The following is a 20,585-nucleotide window of genomic DNA, read 5'->3' on the forward strand; positions in this document are numbered from 1 at the left end:
ACTAGCCGTGCCGGCTTGATGATATCATTCGCATGATGCACGTTGGCAGAATCTTGGACGCGCTCCTGCGTTTCACTCATGTGCCTCAAAACACGCTGGTGGTCATAGGACTCGTGCCGCCGTTCTCGGCTGCCTACCGCCGTAGCGGTTGGAGACACTCCGACGGAGAAGGTAGTGAAGGCTTCGTACCTGGTTCCAATGGGCTCGTAGGTCGCTACACTTTTTCTCACTCAATTTCTGAGTAATGAAGTCCAGGCACAATGTAAAGAAATAGTAAAACTGAAGTAAAAGGCGAGCAGCAAATAACAGGGCCAGCGCCTCGGAGAACTTCTTCTTCTCTCCTCTTTCCTACTCTTTTCCTACTCTTGAGTGGCATGTACAATTAGTCGATACAGAGACATGTATTTTCCCCTTACCATCATAGAAAAATGACATGGTGGTTACCGCAGTTTTCCGCCTAATGAAATTTTGTAGAAAGATAGAAGTTCATATTCCGGATTATCCATTATAAGGTTGGAGCTGTTATGTGCCTAGGTTGTAAGGGAAAATATTGCGCATAAAGGTGCTGCCAAGCCACTTCTAGCACAAACTTGTTTCGCTGCCTATCGGCCGCTCCGAAAGCAGCTGTTCCGGGAGGGTTGTACCGTATGCTTCCCGCTTCTCTGGATAACGCAATAACTTTAGCAGAACGGCTGCTTTCAGCAGCGGGCAACAGACGGAGAAACAAGTTTATGTTTGCACCGTCTGGGTGGCACTTTGCATTCCCCATAAACAAATTTGGTTTTGTTTTTCTAGGAAATAAACCAATCAACTGTGTAAACCGTTACATCAAATGATCCGACACATGAAACGCGATCTTTCTGCAAAATTTTAGTAACAACAGGAGAGCAGCATGAGCATCATATGTATGCGATTTTGAGAGAAAAACGCAACAAATGTAACACCCCCTTGCAATCCAAACGCCGTGATTGTCACTTGCATGCATGTTGGAGACACGGGTGGCAATGTTGAAGCCACATGCTTTTAGGGTAACCGTTTTGCGCATGACCTGCACTGACACTCAGACCGACGTCCGTGCCCTGTCGGCGCCTTTCGATCGCAAGGTGGTCCACCGCGGACGACTTGCTGTGTCCTGATCACGTGCATCATGCCCACCAAGTGGAATGACATCATTGAATGGGATAAAAATTGCACCCGGCAACGAAAAGGAACAAATAAAGGATATATTGCTCAATTTACGGAGAGGAAGATGTTGAATAAATAAAATTAAATTATGGGGTTTTACATGCCAAATTAAACCACCATCTGATTATGCGGCACGCCGTACGTAGTGGGGGCCTCTGGAAAATTTGGACCACCTGGGTTTCTTTAACGTGCACCTAAATCTAAGTACATGGGTGCTTTCGCATTTCGCCCCCATCGAAGTGCGGCCGCCGTGGCCGGGACTCGATCACGCAACCTCGTGCTCAGCAGCCTAACACCATAATATAGTGCCTAGCTACAGTGCCTAGAGTGCCTACTTGTAAGTATATTCTAGGCACTGTGCTATAGCCACTGAGCAACACGGCGGGTCAGAGGATGTTAATAGGACTCACTTCGAAAGAATAAAACAAAAATCAAAGTGCATCACGATCGGCCTCTTCCTGACGCTCTAATCACCGTTACTAGATTACTTTAATAATAAGGTAATCTAGTAACGTTGGCTTTAATGAACTTGCGCGATCTGCAAAGCGTGGCAGAGCGATGCAAAACTGAGTGCTGCGCCATCCGCCGTCGCACAGCATGCCGTAAGACAGCTCCCGGCACTTCCGCGCCCGGGAGCCTCGACACCACTCTGTATGACGGCAGATGGCGCAGTAATCAGTTTTGCATCGCTTCATCACGCATTGCAGATCCGGAAACTTTTGCAGCTGACAGTACTAGGGTGGCTAGAATAACAGTACTATTATGCTTTGCCGCGATTCATCAAAAGTCAGAACGTTAGACGGAAGTTGGATACGTAAACCACGTGATGTAAATATCCGGCCTAGCTCTTTGCAAATGGTGCCACCACCGGAGTGCGTCGTTTGGGCGGCTAACATGGTTGAGCACCGTGATGCAGCCTGACTTCGCCAGCGCGTTCACTTATACTACTGATTTCGCGTTGCGGCGACAAAGGCACTGTGCGTCTACTCGCCACGACTTGTCCGTACATTCCAGCTCCTAGGGCCTCGGTGCCTGAAGTGGTACTGCGCGGAAGCAGTACGCGCGGAATTGTTCCCTGTTGTGCGCTTTCGTAAGATCGCTGGTACGTGCAGATCTTGTACGTCGTCTGCTCACTATTGGAAAAAGTGAATACCAGCCCTACAGAGCAGGAGCGATTCCTCCGAGCTCTACAGGTTAACACATTCCTCCACCCAACCAGAAACCACCTCATAGCCCCTACACAATTCTCTCCACAATGCCGCTTCTGCGCAGAGCCCGGGTCCCTCAGGCACATAGTAGGGGGCTGCAGAGAGGCACCACTAAATCCTCCGAACCTTTACCACACCGAAGAGCTTTGGAAGAGAGCCTTGGCCAGCTCCGCCCTCGAAGATCAGCAACGGCTGATTGCGAGGGCCCAAGATGCGGCCTGAGCTCAAGGCATTCTGGATTGACGATGCCTCTCCAAAGCTGCATTTACACATTAAAGATGTTTATTCTCTCTCTCCCAGCCCTACAGGCTCGCATGCACAGGCCGCCTTCGGTCGAAGGGAATTGTGACAAAGGTAAGTACGGGCATATGTGTTTTTATATCAAGCGTAGACAGAGAGAGAGAGAAGTGTAATGATACGAAATGCAGAGAGGTCGGCCTGAGGTAAATTCCTCTAGCCAGCTACTCGGCGTTGGGGGAAGGGGAAGAGGTGAAGAAAGAGGCGCATGAATATCAAACGTACGCGCCCACACACTCAGCACATAAGAGTAGACGAGTAATTTTAAAGAGATTTCTGCATAAACGAAATTCTTACTTGTAAATTTTGTCTAATGACATAATTTTGTCTTTGGAAATAATGTATTGTAATTAAAAATTGTTTCAATTTCACTGTTAAAGAAGGATGTCATAGCTGCTCAGTGTTTTTTTATACGGAGAGACATGTACATTGTCTTGCTTGTTTCCCTACAAGATAAGAACAAAAGGTAACACTTCGCGTAATTCTGGCATGCCTTTTTTTCAGATGCCAGGCATTCACTACTATCGCTACCCACGGTGTGGCTGCCACAGGTTCTCACTGAAGTTGCTCTTCAGGCACCTGCACTCAGCCCATGGCCACGAAGAAAATTGGGTGTGTGGCCTGGAAGGTTGCATGCAGACTTTCAGGTTCTCCGTTTCATACAGCACTGTGAAGCGTTGCAAGTGAAACAGCAACTTCAAGAAAATGTGCCGGTGGAAACAGCTCAGAGCAGTGTGGGAGCAGCAGAAGAGACCTTATGTACCCAGGAGGGACAAGAAGAAATCCACAACGAAGGTGCCCCTTGTGAATCCGCTGATGTTCCCAGTGACTATGTAAGGCATCTTTCCATCATGTTTTTTAAAGTGGAAGGAGTTAAGACGTCTTCCAGAGTCAACACTGAATGAAATAGCAAATGACGTCATCACATTTGTTACAACTGTCTTGGAAGATGACAAACTTCTTCAATGGTGAAATGTCCTCCAGTCTAAGAGAAGCACACAAAGACCAATTACGCGGGATGATGACCGAATGTGGCCGCTACACATACTGGACAAATCATTTCGCACTTGTTGAGCCGAGAACTGTAATGCTCGGAGAGTCTCATGGAAAGCGGGGCACTATGGAGTATGTGCCACTATGTGATGTGCTAAAGTGTATTCTGGAACATCCTCACCTTTCAGGTGACTTCAACAGTGATGTCAATATACCTGACCATATGTGCTCAGTGTTTGATGGTAGTGGTTTTAAGAAGCATCCTTTCTTTGCTGGTAACGAGAGCAAGATTTGCTTGCAGTTGTACGCAGATGAATTCGAGGTGTGCAACCCACTAGGCAGCCAACGGGGAAAGCACAAGTTAACTGCTGTGTACTTTTCTTTGCTAAACTTGGCTGTACAATATCGCTCAGCACTTTCAGGCATTAACTTGGTGCTTCTAGTGAAAGGCAAGCACGTTTGCACATATGGCTTTACCAAGGTTCTTGCTCCTTTGCTGGATGATTTGGCCATATCAGAAAACGATGGCATAGTTGCAAACGGAAGACTAATGAAAGGGTCTGTTTTTATATTAACTGGTGATAACCTTTCTAGCCACCGAATTGGTGGGTTTAAGGCGTCGTTCAATCAAGGGAGGATATGTAGATTGTGCCTGGCACTGCACCACGAGGTCAACTATAAGCATTTAGAAACTGACTTAGTGATGCGAACGCCAGAAGGTGACCAACACCATTTAAACATGTTGAAGGCAGGGCTACCAACTGCATCACTGTACGGTGTCAAGGACGCTAGCCCACTGCTTGTACTTCAGGGCTTTGACCCATCTCAACATTTGCCACTAGATTTAATGCATGACTTGCATGAAGGTGTTATACCTTTCACATTGAAGCACATTATTTTATTGTTAATTTCACAAGGTTGTTTTTCACTCGGACAGCTGAACAAATTAATCAATGAATGGAATTACGATCCGTGCGACGCAAGGAACAAACCAGAGGCAATTTCTAAGGATTTCCTTTATGGAAAAACTACCCTTAAGGGTTCTGCATCTCAAGTTTTTGCCCTATTTCGCCACCTTTCTTTTTTTGTGGGTGATCTCGTACCAGCGGGGAGTGAAGTCTGGCAACTCTACTTATTTCTTCGAAAATAGTGGACATCATCATGAGTCACAAAATCCCAGTCTCGTACATAGCTCATTTGCAGCGAAAAATCCACCTTTTTGTGCAGAGTTTAGGACACTGTTTCCATCGTCTTCATTTACTTGCAAGATGCATTGCCTTTCATTACCCGTCTGGTATTGAGAAATTTGGACCACTAGTTAACATCTCGGCGATGCGTTTTGAGGCAAAACACCAATACTTTAAAGATATATTGCGTAAAGCTCACAATTGGAAGCGCGTTTCGCACACTCTTGCCATGCGACACCAGTTCTGTCAGTGTTTTATTTTATTTCTGGAGATGACAAAGCATGGCAGTTACAAGTGGTTGTCGGTCTGTGCTGTATGAGCACCTGCCTTGCTGTGTTAAGAGTTCATCTCGCAACATGACCTGCAGTGCACTAATTCTTTCAGTACAAATTGTGTGACTGTATATGGCAGATCATACCGACTAGGATGCAGCCTTGTCCTTAATGTTCCAGATGACAGCTTGCCTGAGTTTGTGCATGTTTGTGGACTGTTTTATTTGGACAACGTGCTTTTGATCATGCTAGAGCTACTTGAGACTGATCGCTTCGATGAACACTTCCATGTGTTTGTTGTTAGCACAACTGATAAGTACAAAGTTATAACCTCATTTTCAGAGTTTGCAACAGAGCCACTGTACATACATAAGCACATGGGACGCCGTGTTATAAGCGCACGCCATTCCTTTTGCTAAACATATATTGACTGCGTTTGCCTTACTAATTCTTAATTTCTTCATGTCAAATGGCAAGCTTAGTTTTTTTCACCCAGAACTTTTTTAAAGTTGCATGGTTGTAGTGTGATGTGTCTGCTCCTTGGGATTACTGGTGGTTTCTGAGTTTTGCAGTTGGATTGCGTATTTATTTAATACGATGAAATGATACTGGTGAAAACAATTCTCTATTGTAGTGCTATTCTTCAATAATTTATTGTGCTTTGTTTGCAAGGTACTCAAGTACATAAACAGTGAAAAAGTAATAAAAATCTATTTAACACACTGGTAATTTGCATATTTCTTTGACTAAAAGCTAGAACAGCTGGTGGGCTCTTGTAGAATCATGTTCATGTCGTCTAACACGATTATTAAAAGGGAATATCTGTCGAATTTACTCTGTATATACCAGGCATTTCACCAGGGATATAAAGAGAAAAAGAAACACAGCACCGTGAACATAACAAGTGATACAGTTCAAAGCCGCGACCATAAATAATTAGTGGTTGCGGCCATGAAACGTACATTTCAGGAAGACTAATATCCATAAACTACTTCTTTTTCATTAACATTTTGATAGGGCATATTGTTATTTCAAAATTGAAGCCAGACAATATGGGAAGTTTAGCCATCTGACAGAAAAAGTGTCAGCGGCACCAGCCTCGCAAAATATACACCTGGCATATTATCATAGTGGCATAATGCATTATTGTTCCAGATACATGTACCAGAAAGTTTTTCTCGAAAAATAGAAAGGAGAACATCATTGCAAGCTTTTTAAGAGGAATATCTTAAAAACTTGTGTCGCTCACCAATTGGCACTTACTGGGTACATTTTGCGTACAGGCCGACTTGAATTTTGCAATTACCGCATGCTCTTTAAATTGAAAATAATAGCTAGCCGATTGCAGTAAGTACATATGGAGTTTAATACTATAGGATATATATATACACTTGACATGAATTGCCTTGAATACTTTATTACCGAATAAAGCGCCTTTAGTATCACCAATGCTCTGGGCATGTTATATATAGCCTTTGTAAAAGACCCATGCGTACACATATATATGTGCATATACGTATTTGTGTGTGTAACTTACACCCTTCTTGAGCATAAATAAACACCCTTGGTGCCAATCGGAGGGTGTTAAAGATGTACGCACCCTACTAGTAGTAGTAGTAGTGTAGTATTGTAAAATAATGGCACAAGGGTGTTAAAGAGTGTACTCAAGAGTGTTAAATGAGAATACACCCTTTTTACACTCTTTTGGGTGTAGAAACTTTTACTGTGTAGCTTGCGTCAGGTGTTCTAGAAACTTCGGCTTCACTGGTTTCCATGGCTACTGCGCGGCTGGCTTTCTGTGAAACACCATACTTTTTACGGCTAGCTTGAACAGCTTCGCTGTTCAAAACTTCGTTGAAACTGCGCCGAAGTACCTCTTCAGATCCATTCGGCCCCTCCGTAATTCCAAAGACAACCAAGTTATTTCGACGATTTGAGTCCTCCAGTGCCGTAAGCTTACTTTGTTGCTGCATGATTGTGTTTTGAAGTTTATTGAGTTTACTCTCGAATTTCTCTAAACGCGCACCGAACTTATTCAGAAGCTTTTCAGTTTCAGAAAGTTTTCAATTTCACTTCCTTCAAGTCGCTACGAATAGCCTGTTGACCTGTTAACAGCTTTTCGAGCATCAGAGCATTGCTAGGACCGGGAGTTCCTTCGACATCCCCGCACAGTAATAATCTGCAGACATGAATAATCACATACGATGGAGAGCAGTGTGGCGTGGGCTTGGTAGAACAAATAGACACCTATCGCAGTCTCTACAGGTACACATATAACTAACCGGAAATATGTAAGCAGATCACATTGTGAACGTGCCGCCGTTGGTTCCACCAAGCCGATAAAGATCGGCCGCAGGGCGTCATCGGAGCTGTACGCTCCGATGACGTGATGACGCTCACGGGTATCACATGCGCGGCGAAGTTCATGTTGACAGGGTTGATAGAACGACGGTAAAACTTGCTTGCCAATGCTGCGTTGATTAGCTCTCTTGCACCATTCACACACGTGTGCGTGCTCACTCCGGTGACCGAGAGCAGCAAGGCAGTATACTATATAGTATGCAAGCAGAGCGCATCGTGAATGCCCCGCTGTTGTTTCCACCAAGCCCACTCGAGCATAAAGAAGGTAGGAGCATGCTGAACATGTACGTGTCCTCTGACCACAAGAACTGGGATGACGTCTTGCCATTTATCACGTATGCATATAACACAGTGAAGCATGAAACAACCGACTACAGGCCTTTTACCTTCCTTATGCCCGATCGCGTTAGACTTAGCTTGACAGCATCCTACCGTTTTTTTCTACATACCGAAGATTCAATCGCCAAGACACTCTGGCTTACCAAAGAAGGCCAACGGATAGCACGTCTTCGCACGGTGGCATCGCAAAACCGCTCAAAGCAGCGGCAGGACAGCGCTCATTAATCAGTTTCTTTTCAAAAATGCAATTTATTGTTGCATTGGACACCACAGTGCAGGTGCGGCTTGTGCCGCCAGTTGCTGTCGCGCTACGTTTGACCGCTCGCCCTTTTAAAACCGTTTGAGTGACTTAAATTACGTGGTCGCACGCCTCTTGTCTACAGGTCGGCGGTCTAGGGAAACCCAACTTGCACATGTTGTGCATCTTAAGCGCTATTATCCCGACACTGAACAATGACTCTCCCAGCTGGCTTCATCTGCGAAACGGGGGTAGTAACGCGGCGTAAGAGAGAGGTTGAAGAAAATAAGAACGACGATGGTCTCTGCAGTGAGTAGCAGCAGTTCAACCGCTATCTTCCCGAACGATAATCTCTGCCAGCCATCTGTAAATAAACACACAATCAACCGTAACAATACCCAAAGCACTTGGCATCTAACGCCCCACACGTGATAGCATTTCAGTGGCTTATAGTACATTGTGGTATAATAGGTAATGAAAAGGCGGATGAGGCAGCCCACGAAGGCTGTGATCAATTAAATTTTATATAAGATTTTTTTCCCTAAAATTCAGGCTTCAGCTTTGGCGAAGCGATACGTACTCCATGAACGACATAGAAGATGGCCTTCACCTTCAAGCAATTACAACATGATACTTAGTAGTGCAAAACTCGTAATTAAGGACAACAGTGAAAGGCGAGAGGAAAGGAAAGACGAGCGCTACACTCACAATTGTTATTCCGAAGCAAGGCATCCTATATATACACAAACATACGCATGCGCAAGCGCATAAAATACACAAAATGCGCCAGTCAGCCGATGGCAGTGTAGTCAGATTATATGCTTAACAATCTCATTTCAGAATCATATATTGTAACAGTCGTTTGTCTAACGCAGGCTAGACCAGTGATTTGGATGTGGTAGGCCTCTAACAGTCACGAGCAGTTTTGTTCTTGCTTTTGCCCAGGATCCTGACATTAAAAAACAGCGGTTGACAGTATGGACAAGACCTGCAATGCGCAGACAAGTGCGCGGAGGTATCGTTCTTTAGAATATTTGCGTGGTCTCTCATTCGGTCCTTGACGCAGCGCCCCGTTTGCCCAATGTAGCACTTGCCACAGCTGAGGGGAATGAGGTAAACCACTCCAGTGGAGCAATGCACGTAACGCTGAACGTGCTGTACTGTGCACCCGTTCGTAGCGCCACCCGTGAGTCGAGGGCAGAGACGGGCCAGCTTTTTCGGGGCGGAAAAAAACCACTGGTACTCCGTACCTGTTCGCCACCTTCTTAACGTTGTGGCTAACCTTGTGAATGTACGGCACCACTTGTGCCTTTTTTCTAGCGTTGCGCTCGACTTCATCGCCAACCTTAGGCTTTTTGTTGCCTTTCAGCTTCGGGAGCAAAGATTCCCCCACTGACGTCAACACCGAGCGAGGGTAGCCGGCTTTTAAAATCCGCTCAATCTGATTGTCAAAACTCCTCTTGATCCCGTGAACACATGATTTCTTAAGCGCAAGGTTATGTGTTTGCGCATGCGTATGTTTGTGTATATATATAGGATGCCCTGCTTCGGAATAAATAGTTGTGATTGTAGCGCTCGTCTTTTCTTTCATCTCGGCTCTCACTGCTGTCTTTTATTTCGAGTTCTGCGCTACTAAGTATCATGTTCCGTAAACACCAACTAGCCCAAGAAGTTATTCTGAGCAATTGCAAGTTTATGTGCAATAGCATGAACTGGCCGATTGAGCGAAAAAGCCGTTGTCTGTGGCAGTGGAACGGAACCTAAATTCTCATTGACTGCGACGCCACGTCACGAATGCGCCTCGACGGAGGAGAGCGAGCGAATAAGGGGTGGAATTCACTAAGCTGCACTGTTCGTAGGCAATCGTACGCAATCTTATAGTCAAAACGTTTCTACGCTAAGATAAGGGTGCAATCGAAGTGGCAGCGCATTTAACTTACGGCGTCTTTGAGGGTGAGGAGGAATTGAAGCTCGCCTTAAACGACAAAAAATGAAAGAAGTGCGGTCAACTGATTGCTTGATGACACATCATGCATCTGTAGTTGAGCTTCCTTTCCCGGGCGTCTGCTACAGCGCCGACAAGGCAACCACACTCGTCCCCCGCACCACCGTGAAAAGAAGGGCAGCGAGAAAGTAGCACATTCCTTTCACCTTTCTGAGAGAGACATGACTGATGGACACATGGCGACATATTTGGCGCGGAAAGAGACACTCAGGCAGAGCAATTGCCGGCCAGGTCTGGCAGGCTATCCCCGCCTTTAGCAAGGTCACCATCGCCGCCCCCACCACATGACAAAAACGACTAAATGCCTTTATTCCGATAATAGTTATGCAAAGTAATCAAGCTCCATAATATAAGGTTCATAAGGGCTCAAGTCAAACGGCTCAGCGCCCGTACGTTCATCGCTACGGTATGTGATCGCGCTGCGCAAGGTTGCAAGTGCGGTTCAAAGGCTGCGCATAGGCTTAATATTGTTACGGCGCAACCAAGAGTGGCGCCAGTCAGAAGGCGAGTTGACGTGTAGAGGTGTCATCGATGTGCCCTCATAAACATTACTTCGCGCCGGTCTCGATCTTCTGGGCCCTTTTCCGACAATGAAATCTGGCAATAAGTGGGTCGTTGTACGCGATCACGCCAGCTTTGCCCACAAGCTGTACCAGTGAGGTGGCGGATTTCCTTTTATATGACATCATCATCCATCACGGCGCACCCCGGCGGCTCCTTACCGTCCCCAGTTGTTGGAGACCTTCGCTCCTGCTCTGCCGAGCACAATCATTCCACCGACTACCAACCTCACACAAACGGACTCACTGACCGGCTCAATCGCACGTTGACAGAAATGCTGTCTATGTACGTTTCGGAGGACCACAGTTATTTGGATAGCACGTTACCCTTCGTGACGTTCGCCTATTATCCGTCCCGTCACGAGACCACTGACTTTTCACCATTTTAGCTTCTGCTCGGTCGCCACCCTACCCTGCCCTTTGAAACATTGCTTCCTTCCTCGACGACCACTCCCACTGAATATGCCCAAGACGCCTTCGCCCGGGCTCACGCGGCTCGCCAGATTGCCGGATCCCGGCTCACTGATTCTCAAGCCGCGCTGAAGATACGATCCGACAGCCGACATCGAGACGTTCGATTCGCTCCTGACTCCGTTGTCCTCCTAAGGACACCATGTCGATGCATTGGCTCGTCTGCATGAAAACTGATGCCACGCTACACCAGGCCCTACACGATATTGCGTCAGCTTGGAGATTTGTGAGGTTGGTGCCTTATAGTTAGCGCCGAGACGGTGCCTTTCTAGACGGGGGTTAATGTTACGGCGCCACCAAGAGTGGCGTCAGTCAGAATAAGCCGATTGGAAATGTAAAGGTGGGCTCGGTCTCGACAGCCATCTTGTTTATGTATCGTCTATTTTGTAAATAGTGTAAATACATCTTTATATGTTAGGAATGGATGGTTACATTTTTAATCGAATTACTATTTATCTTTCGTCGGTTTAGCCTGTACTTAAATAATCGCTTTCGATGCGGGGTTTTTTGTCGATTAATCGATTAATAGACTCTTTAGTCCGGGCACTTTAAAGAGGCTGAAACACAGTTATGTACTCATGCAAGTACCTATTTTAACGTTTGAAAGGTGGGACCAGGATAACAAATACAAGCGTATAAATGTCGGATCAAGAATTCTTAATTTGTTAAAGGGCAACTATAATTGCCACTAGTGACTGGTGAAGGAATAAACAATATATGTTAAAAATGGCACTTACCGAGTGAAACCCTGTAAGATTAAACAAGAAATAGAAAAAAATGGCACTAATTACGAAACATTCCGCAAGTGAAAGGCGAGTAGTAACTGAAGTATGCAAAAATTGCAATATGAATAGGGAAAGGAGAAAATTATAGGATCATGTTATTGAACCACATGCTCTTTTCCACAGAGCGAAGGAATGTTAATTGACTGAGGTGTTTGGGTGACATCCGGCACCTTCTGTGACTGGCCAAGCAACCAGCGTGTGAGAATAGCCAGCTCCGAAGCTACAGATGTTGCTGTAATCGACAAAAACTCCATCGCTATTTCAAATACGTACTACAAACCAACGCGCATGCTGTGCCATGTCTCCAGTGGACTGGGATTGGCGCGATGATCACGACTAGGTTGTTACGGTATGCCTTCAATTTCGAAGGCATTGGGCTTTCCGAATCGTGATTCCTTTTACCTGTGCAGTTACAGCGAAGTGTCTGGTCAACGACGGTCCAGATACCATAAGAGGAGGCGCCGTATTCTGCCTAGCAAGATCCCCTTCTAGAGCACCAACCGTTTCAGAAACTTTTCCACCTGCCCAATGTTTATTAGTCAAAATTATATTAAAGCTTTTCTTCCTATTGCCTTTCCTTGCGATAAATAATTAGATGATGTTGTTAACATTCTGAAGTGCCGGGCGATCATTGCCACCACGTGAGGATGTTCGAAAACATACTTCTTGTATCGCGGGTTCAAAATCGTTGCGGCAGCGTATGGGCGCAGGTGCTCGATGCCACTAAATCATGTGTTCACTTCTGAGAGCAGCTTTTGCTGCATATTGAGAGTGATGGGGTGACGGGGCTGGAAGTTGTCGATACCCTGTAAAATAAAATAAAACAAAATTTACCACATTTTAAAGACAACAATGTTTTTTATGCCACTTTTCTTTAGCATGTATGCTGTCCAACAGTGTAAATTCAGGCATGCTTAACGGACATAGTGGCATACGAACTGCCGGCGTGTATGTGCGTACAGAGTAGCCACTCGAACTCTGAATTATGGAGTAAAGACAATACATGCTTTACGCCATACGCCATCGGGATTACATCGCTGAGTGTCACGGAACGACCCTTCGAAACCATAAGCGTGGCTTCCTCCAGCGGCTTTAGTAGGTCCTTTCGCCAAGGACGTCAAGCTCGAAACAAGAGATTAGATTGGGCGGCTTTCGCCGCTTGGCTTCTCTCGCCCTCCGCAGCTGTAAGAGCACCCGGCTGATAGGCTCGGACAACTTCAAGAAGCGTTCCTGCATCGTGCAGACTACGCATGCGTCGCACGTATCAGCGTGAACTGATTTACAGCACGAAGATTACGGCAACACGTGCCTGTGAATGCCGTTGACTATATATACCCTGGGTGTTTCCTGAATAAACGTTCTTTTCATTCTTGGATTCCGTCCAAACGATACAGTTCCAACATGTAATGGCAAGAATTCCACCTGGTTTTGACTTTATGGATTAATTTTAATGCATCATGCTCCTGCTTGCCGTCCTGGATCTGCATTTCCACCAATATTCGCGACGCAACATCGCTGTTGCGAAAGAAGCGAACAGTCCTCTTCACTTTCGTTAGCAGCGGCTGAAGGTTGACGAGGGGCATACCGTCGTCGTCGGGGGCATCGATATCAAGGACTTTCTGCAGCACAACCTCAGCCACTTGTTATTCCTCCGGCACCACCAGAACCTCACGTGCTTCAATTTCCTAAGGGGCTCTGGACACTGCTGGGCGAAATGCAAAAACGCCCGCTTGCTTGGGTTGTAGTGCACGCTAAAGAACCCCAGGTGGTGAAAATTAGTCCGGAGCCCTCCATTACGGCGTGCCTCATAATCAGAACTGGTTTTGGCACGTAAAACGCCAGAATGAAGACCAATGGTGGCAGCTTGACCTAGTTGGTTTTAGAAGATGGGCTACACAGGAAATGTGCTTATCGGCACCAAATTCTTCGCTTACAACTGTCTTAATGTGCCGCCAACCATCTGTGATGACAGCCCGGACCTTCTTGTTGCCAATATTCCACTCTTCCCACAATTCACACATTGCTACGCGACGATTCAAACTTGTTTCCTTTCTGGCATGTACTTAACGCCAGTTTCGACATTCACTAGTTTGGTACCGAAAAACAGTAAGGCAGTGTTTATAAGAGTACGTACCGAGAAGATATTGTTACGCGTCATGCCAAAGAAAAACGGTTTCTCATTTTTTTTCAAATTTTCCAGAAAATATTTACCTTATAGTAAAATGAACCGTGAGGCCGTACGACCGCAATGTACTCTCATGCATCCAAATATCAGCCGTGAGGTTCAGATGATCAGCTGCTTGAATTCTCCGTCCATAATGTGCCCTGAGCTCTTCGTACTTCGCCTCGAGGCACTTTGTGACAGTAGGCTCAGTGGGAGGTTTGTAGAGTGGCTGCGATGCCTTTACGAACGTCTTGAAGCCGTCCATGGTTGTGCTCAAAGGCAAGTTGTCGTACGCGATCATGTATCCGAGAGCAGCAGTAGTATTCTCTTCAAGGACTCCTCCTGAAAAGCACCAACAGATAAAGTCACCTCGCCGTAGCCCTGGATAAGCTCCTCTTCTCGCTCTGCGAAAGTCACCAATCGCAAGTACAAAGACTTACTTGCAAACACAATAGCGCTGGAGAGGCACTGTTTTCATGGGTCCCGCAAATGAGGAAGAACCAGAGCCGCGACTGCTTGTAGAGGCATTAGTGGGTTTTCTAGTTGCAACCCCAGTGAATATCTTACGTGAATCTGTTACATTAGATACAACGGTTTCGCGAAAGCTCTACTCACATATCCCTCGTTTTTTTAGAGCCCCAAGTGATATATCAATTGTATCCGCTTTATATGTTCTTTATATGTATATGGCAAGAAAAATGAAGAAAGCGCGTGAGAATTCAGATCGCCCATTAGAAGAGACAAGAAACATTGAGATGATTCCCAACTTTCATAAAATTTCCCACGGGCTGAAAATAGTGTCCCAAAAATTCGGCGTTAACTTGGTCTTTTCGGCCCCCCGAAAGCTTTCTGTCCTTTGCGCCCGCATCTCCGGCCGTGAACGAGATTAAGCCTGCAAAACCAAGCACCGAACAGAATTCACTAAGTGCGCGGTGGGGGTGCTTTATTCAATCCCCATGGCTTGTGGGAAAGTATATATCGGCCAGGCAGGGCAATGCTTAAATGAACGCCTCAGACAACACAACACGCTTCGATCGGGTACAGGAAGCAACATGGCGTTGCATGTGAAAGATTGCTACCGCTGCCCGCCTTTGTTTTACAGCACTAGCAGCAATAGCAGCACTAACTGCTTGAAGCGTTTTATATCAAAAAGAACGAGCGGGTTTGCATGAGCGACTCTTCCGCGTTTATCACAGAGAAAGAGTGGCGGTTTTTATTTATGTATGTATTTTTTGAAGTGCCCGTAGGGCATTGCGTAAGGGGGGGGGGAAGAATCCCAACAGTGAATACACAACCAGATGAAAACGAAAAAGTACAATACATGGTAAAATTTTTAATGCAAATTTAAAAGAAAATGTGAGCACATATTACAGTAAAGAAGAGAAGACTAAGCAATGCGGAAATAACAAGAAGAGATACGGTGTACAGTTTAAAGAACACAATAAAATAAAAAGCGCATGGATACGTACATAATTCGTCAAAGCGTGTTATAGGAGATGTAAGGCAAACAAAATGTAACAAACAAAAAGGAAACGAAATCCTTAACAGGAAATCAGGGGTGAAAAAACTTCAAAATATGAACTCAGACATGCTAAACAATGGTCTCAGTGAAATGTGTAATAAGTTGTTGATGGAATGTATCAGGATCAGACAGAGATGCGATGTTGTCTGGTAGGTTATTCCATAATCTGATGGCTCGTGGAAGTGCATATGAATTAAAAGTTGAAGTGTCACCATAGATCCGTGTAAAACTCAAATTATTGTGCAATCTTTTGGACGTGCCAGATGGGACATCGAGGTGAATGGAACATAATCTACTGGAGTATTGGAGTGTACATACTTGTGAAATAATGTTTGTAGAGCGATGTCACGGCCTGTGCCTAAAGATTGGAGAGAAAGATCAGTTTTAATCTGAGTGACGCTTGAATGGTAGCTATGGTTTCTCCAGATGAATCGTGTGGCTCTATTTTTGATGGATTCTAATGTGGTCACCATGTTGTTATGATAGGGCGACCAAATGGAGGAAACAAACTCAAGTTGTGGGCGAACAAAAGTGAGGTAAGCTAGTTTGCGAATATTAGCAGATGAATTTCTGAGGTTATGGCGCAGCTACCCTAAAGACTTAGAGGCGACGGCGCAGATGAATGTGATATGAAATGACCATGGAAGATCTGATTAAAGGATAACACCGAGATATTTGTAATGGAGACGTGAGGCAGTATAGATGTCTTGAATATTACATGTATTGCTAGAATGATTATGTTTGCGGCTAAACGAGATGACTTCACATTTCGATACGCTAAGTGTCATTAACCATGTCTTGCACCCCTCCTTGATAAGATAAAGATCTGATTGAAGTGCCAGGTGGTCATTAGCAGATTTAATGGGGCGGTAGACGATAGAATCATCCGCGGAAATTCGCATACCGGAAGAAATGTTATTACGTAAATCATTATATAGATAAATAATAATGGACCAACTACCCTGCCCTGTGGCACACCCGAGGTAACTGAGGAAAGATTAGAGGACAGATTATTAACAAGTATGAACTGTTGGCGATGCGAAAGGAAGTTACGAAGCTATAATAAAGTTAACGAGTCTAGACGGAGTGATGATAATTTTGAAATCATGCGGCAGGGAACGACGCGGTCGAACGCTTTGGCGAACTCAAGAAGTATACAATCAGTTTGCAGGTTATCGTTCATATTAAAATGCAAGTCATTCGTTAGTTCGAATAACTCTGTTTCGCAGGAATGATTCTTTCTAAACCCATGTTGATAGCGTAAAAAAGTTATTGTGCTCAAGATGACTAAAACATTAGATGCGATTATATGTTCTAGCATTTTGCAGCAAATTCACGTAAGAGATATAGAACGGTAATTTTCAGCTGAGGTTTTGTTTCCAGGTTTAAAAATGGGCATTACTTTAGCTATCTCTCAGTCAGAGGGCAGTATTCCAGTAGCTAAGGATGGCTGAAAAATGTGAAATAAAAATTTACTAGACACTGAAAAGGTATCTTTTATTATTTTAGAATAAAGGCCATCAATACCGGTTGAAGTATAGACTTTAAGGTTATCTATGACACACATGATGCCTTCTTCAGTTATTTCAATGGGTGTTATGTAGTGGTAATCAAGATCGGGAACTTCAGGAAGATTAGAGTGAACTTCTGAAGTGAACACAGATGAGAAGAAGGTGTTGAATGTAGCGGGGCACTTATTGTCTGGGATGGGAGTGCTGTTACTTTGTAGGGAAATGGAACTAGTGTCGCGATCAGGGCATATTTGCTTCAAAAATTTCTTAGGATTAGCTTTCATAAGTGATGTAAGCTCATGTGTAAAATATTTATCTTTCGCAGCGGGTAAGGCAGAGCAATATGATTTTAGACAGACATTGTATCTATCCAAGGTGAACGGGTACCCGCACGCATGGCCGTCTGATATAACCGCTTATCTTGTTCCTTAATTAGTTGCTTAAGCTTCCTAGTGAATCAAGGGTTACATTTATCTTTAGTTATTATGATTAGAGGGACATACTGGCTGACCAAAGATGAAACCCTATCTCTAAAGAGTGTCCAGTTTTCTTCAATGCCTCGGCTGTGAAATGAAGGTAAAAAATGCATGGTAAAACGTTTCAAGTTCGGTGTTGATAGCTGAGAAATTAGCTTTATTGTAATCGCAAACTTTCTTCGTCACATAGCCCGTACACGGAACTGGAATGTCTAAATTTAGCTGAAGTAAATGGTGATCACTGAATCCATCCAAGCGTGTTACCTCGTTTATGGTTTCTGGTGCTGTTGCAAGTATTAGATCCAATATGTTGGTCTCACGGGTGGGTTGGTTAATGACTTGAGACAGGTTGTAATCAAGCGTCAAGTTACAGAATTCTGTTGAAATATGACAAGATGATGATAGTTGAGCCCAGTTGATTAAAGGGTAATTAAAATCTCCGATTAGATAGATGCTATCAGTAGGACATAGCTCAGTTGCCTTAGTAATACTGATGCGCAGCTCATTAACAAACGAATGACCAGAATCTAGCGGATGGTAACAAGCGCCTATCAATAACTTAACGGAGTATATAAACAGGCTGCCCAGACAATTTCGAGATTGTAATCAGTGTTAACTAAGTATGATGTTATTCCCTTCTTTATTGCTAGAAGGACGCCACCGCCTCTTTTATGAAAACGGTCACACCTGTATGTTATATAAATGTGCATCGGGAAGAATTTAATCATCTGTAATGTTAGGATTCAACCATGTTTCTGTAAGAATGACGATGTGCGATCCACTGTCGTCTAGGAACGAAGAGATCAGATCGCGTTTAGGCACGAGGCTGTGGATGTTTGCATATGACAATGATAGTGAATAATGATTGATACGTGCACTCGATTCGTGGGGATCATTTGCACATTTACTGTGGCCTAGCTATCTGCTTGTCGGCACAACACTGTCTGTGATGGTGTCATATACGAAGGTCTTAGCTGCCATGTGCAGTTTATCAAAAGACAACCTGAAAGGCTTGTTTTGCACCTTAGCAAATGCGTAAAGCTTATTTCTTATTCTTCGCGTTTAGAGCGAGAAATCATCCCCGATGGAAAAGGGAGTACCCTTCAGTTTACACGCACATGAAAGAATATGCACTTTGTCCTTAAAATACGTCAATTTCGCTATAATTGGTCTACGCTTCTTATCATCGTACTTCCCTAGTATGTGTACTCGCTCAAACTGTGTGCTTGTTGTTGTTAAGCCGAGCTTTTCTGAACAAAATTCAGTGTTTTTTGTTGAGATGCTGCCCAGTCTTCGTTACGATCGTCTTCCATTTCAAAGAAAAGAAGACTGCACCGTCGCAAGCGATTCTCGGCGTTATCGCACCTGGATGTTATTAATGGAAGCTGTTGTGAGACAGAACCAAGAGCATGTTCAGGTGTTCCGACCTCATCGGAACTTTGATTGCCGATTGATGTTTCCAGCGTTGCTATGCTTTCATTGAAACGGTTTACCTCACTCTGTTAAACTGCCTCCTGTTCGTTCGCAGATTTAGCTTCCCCTCCTCAGTCTTGCGCCTCTCCAGCGCGGCCACTCTTTCAGTCAAGTGCTTAATTGCGTTCTCAGCTGCAGCCTCCCTCTCTATGGAACAGTTGAGCTCCCTTAGCAAAGTATCTCGGCCTTCTTCCAGCTTTCGGGTTGTTTCGAGCACGGATGCATACGCTTCATCGAATTTCTGCAATGTTTCTAAGACAACGGCAAATTACTCAGCTTCAGCCGTCGTCATGGAACCGGGATTAGACTCAATGTCACGCGAAAGCATCAGAAGTACATCAGACAGTGACCGTCACAAACAGTTTTGCAGACCGAATAATCACTTGGACACACAGAAGAAGCTCTGGCGGGCAAGACACCGCGAACAGACAGTAATTGCTGCTTCTAATACATGATGCAGATTTCATGTAACTGACTTGGAAAACGAGCGGGTGTGAGCGCATCGTCGCTTGCGCGGCCTCATGCCCAAATGGTGTTGCCTTTGTTGCGCATTTATATGCCGTGCTGATTGCTTCAGTCGTCATCGCCGTATGTTGCCACATTGAATAGAAAGTTGGGACCAGATGCGGTGGCAAGGAATCCAAGGCAGGCCATGGCAGGAATAGAACGTACGAGGTGAGCTGGCAGGAATCAAGAAGTCCAGCGCAAACGGCCCATGTGACAGCAGTCTGGAAAACGAGCGGGTGTGAGCGCATCGTCGCTTGCGCGGTGTCATGTCCCTATCCCGGTTCTGTAACGCACGTCTCCCATGACTACTCCAAGTAGTCATGGTAGATAGTTATCGGGGTTTGTTTGACTTCTTCAATGTGACTGATTGGTTTTCTTCTTCTGCACGTGCACTTGCACAGGAAAAGCGGTGTATAAAAGTTCGTGGATGCTTTAAATAATCAGTTCTAAATACGGCGACTGTGTCTGTGTGTGCCTTCTTCTGGTCCTGCGTCTTGGTTTTCGCTGGTTTTTTTTTTTTTTGCTGTAGTATATGTACTATTAGGTCGAAGTGACAGAACTTTGACAGAACTGTGACAAAACTGTGATGCTTTTGCCATTGCTTATTTGAAAAATGACGAAATTTATCGAAAATTCGCAACCAACTGTCACTAGATTTTAACTTTTTCTTTCAAATGCAACAAACCTCAGCAAACTGGGTGCAGTGATTGCCGAGAAAAATGATTTCTCCTTTCTGATGTATTTACATAGGAGCCTCCGAGCTAAAGCTTTCTCTGGAATAGCTAATAAATAAAAACTTACCTGGACAGGCTGATTGGCGCCCGGAGCAGGAGGAGGATCGTCGACATCGTCGTCATGGTTGCCTTTCCTTGTAGGACGGCCCTTTGGAACGTTTATGAATTGCGCGTGCAGCAGGTGGTATCGCAGGGTTTTCGTCTCCGGCTTAGAATACTGCTTGCTGCATTTATCAGACTTGGCACTCTTGGTCTTCCCACATTCAGGCAACAATCTCCACACCGCACTTCTCTTCC

The 20,585-nt window shown here is 44.9% G+C and overlaps 1 pseudogene; it reads left to right on the top strand.

The window, feature by feature from the left end:
* Positions 1 to 3,194: 3,194 nt before the first annotated feature.
* LOC125947254 (uncharacterized) lies at positions 3,195 to 12,393 on the top strand (annotated as a pseudogene).
* The last annotated feature ends 8,192 nt before the right edge of the window (positions 12,394 to 20,585 follow it).

This window comes from Dermacentor silvarum, chromosome 7 (genome assembly GCF_013339745.2).
Source record: "Dermacentor silvarum isolate Dsil-2018 chromosome 7, BIME_Dsil_1.4, whole genome shotgun sequence".
Taxonomy (NCBI): domain Eukaryota; kingdom Metazoa; phylum Arthropoda; class Arachnida; order Ixodida; family Ixodidae; genus Dermacentor; species Dermacentor silvarum.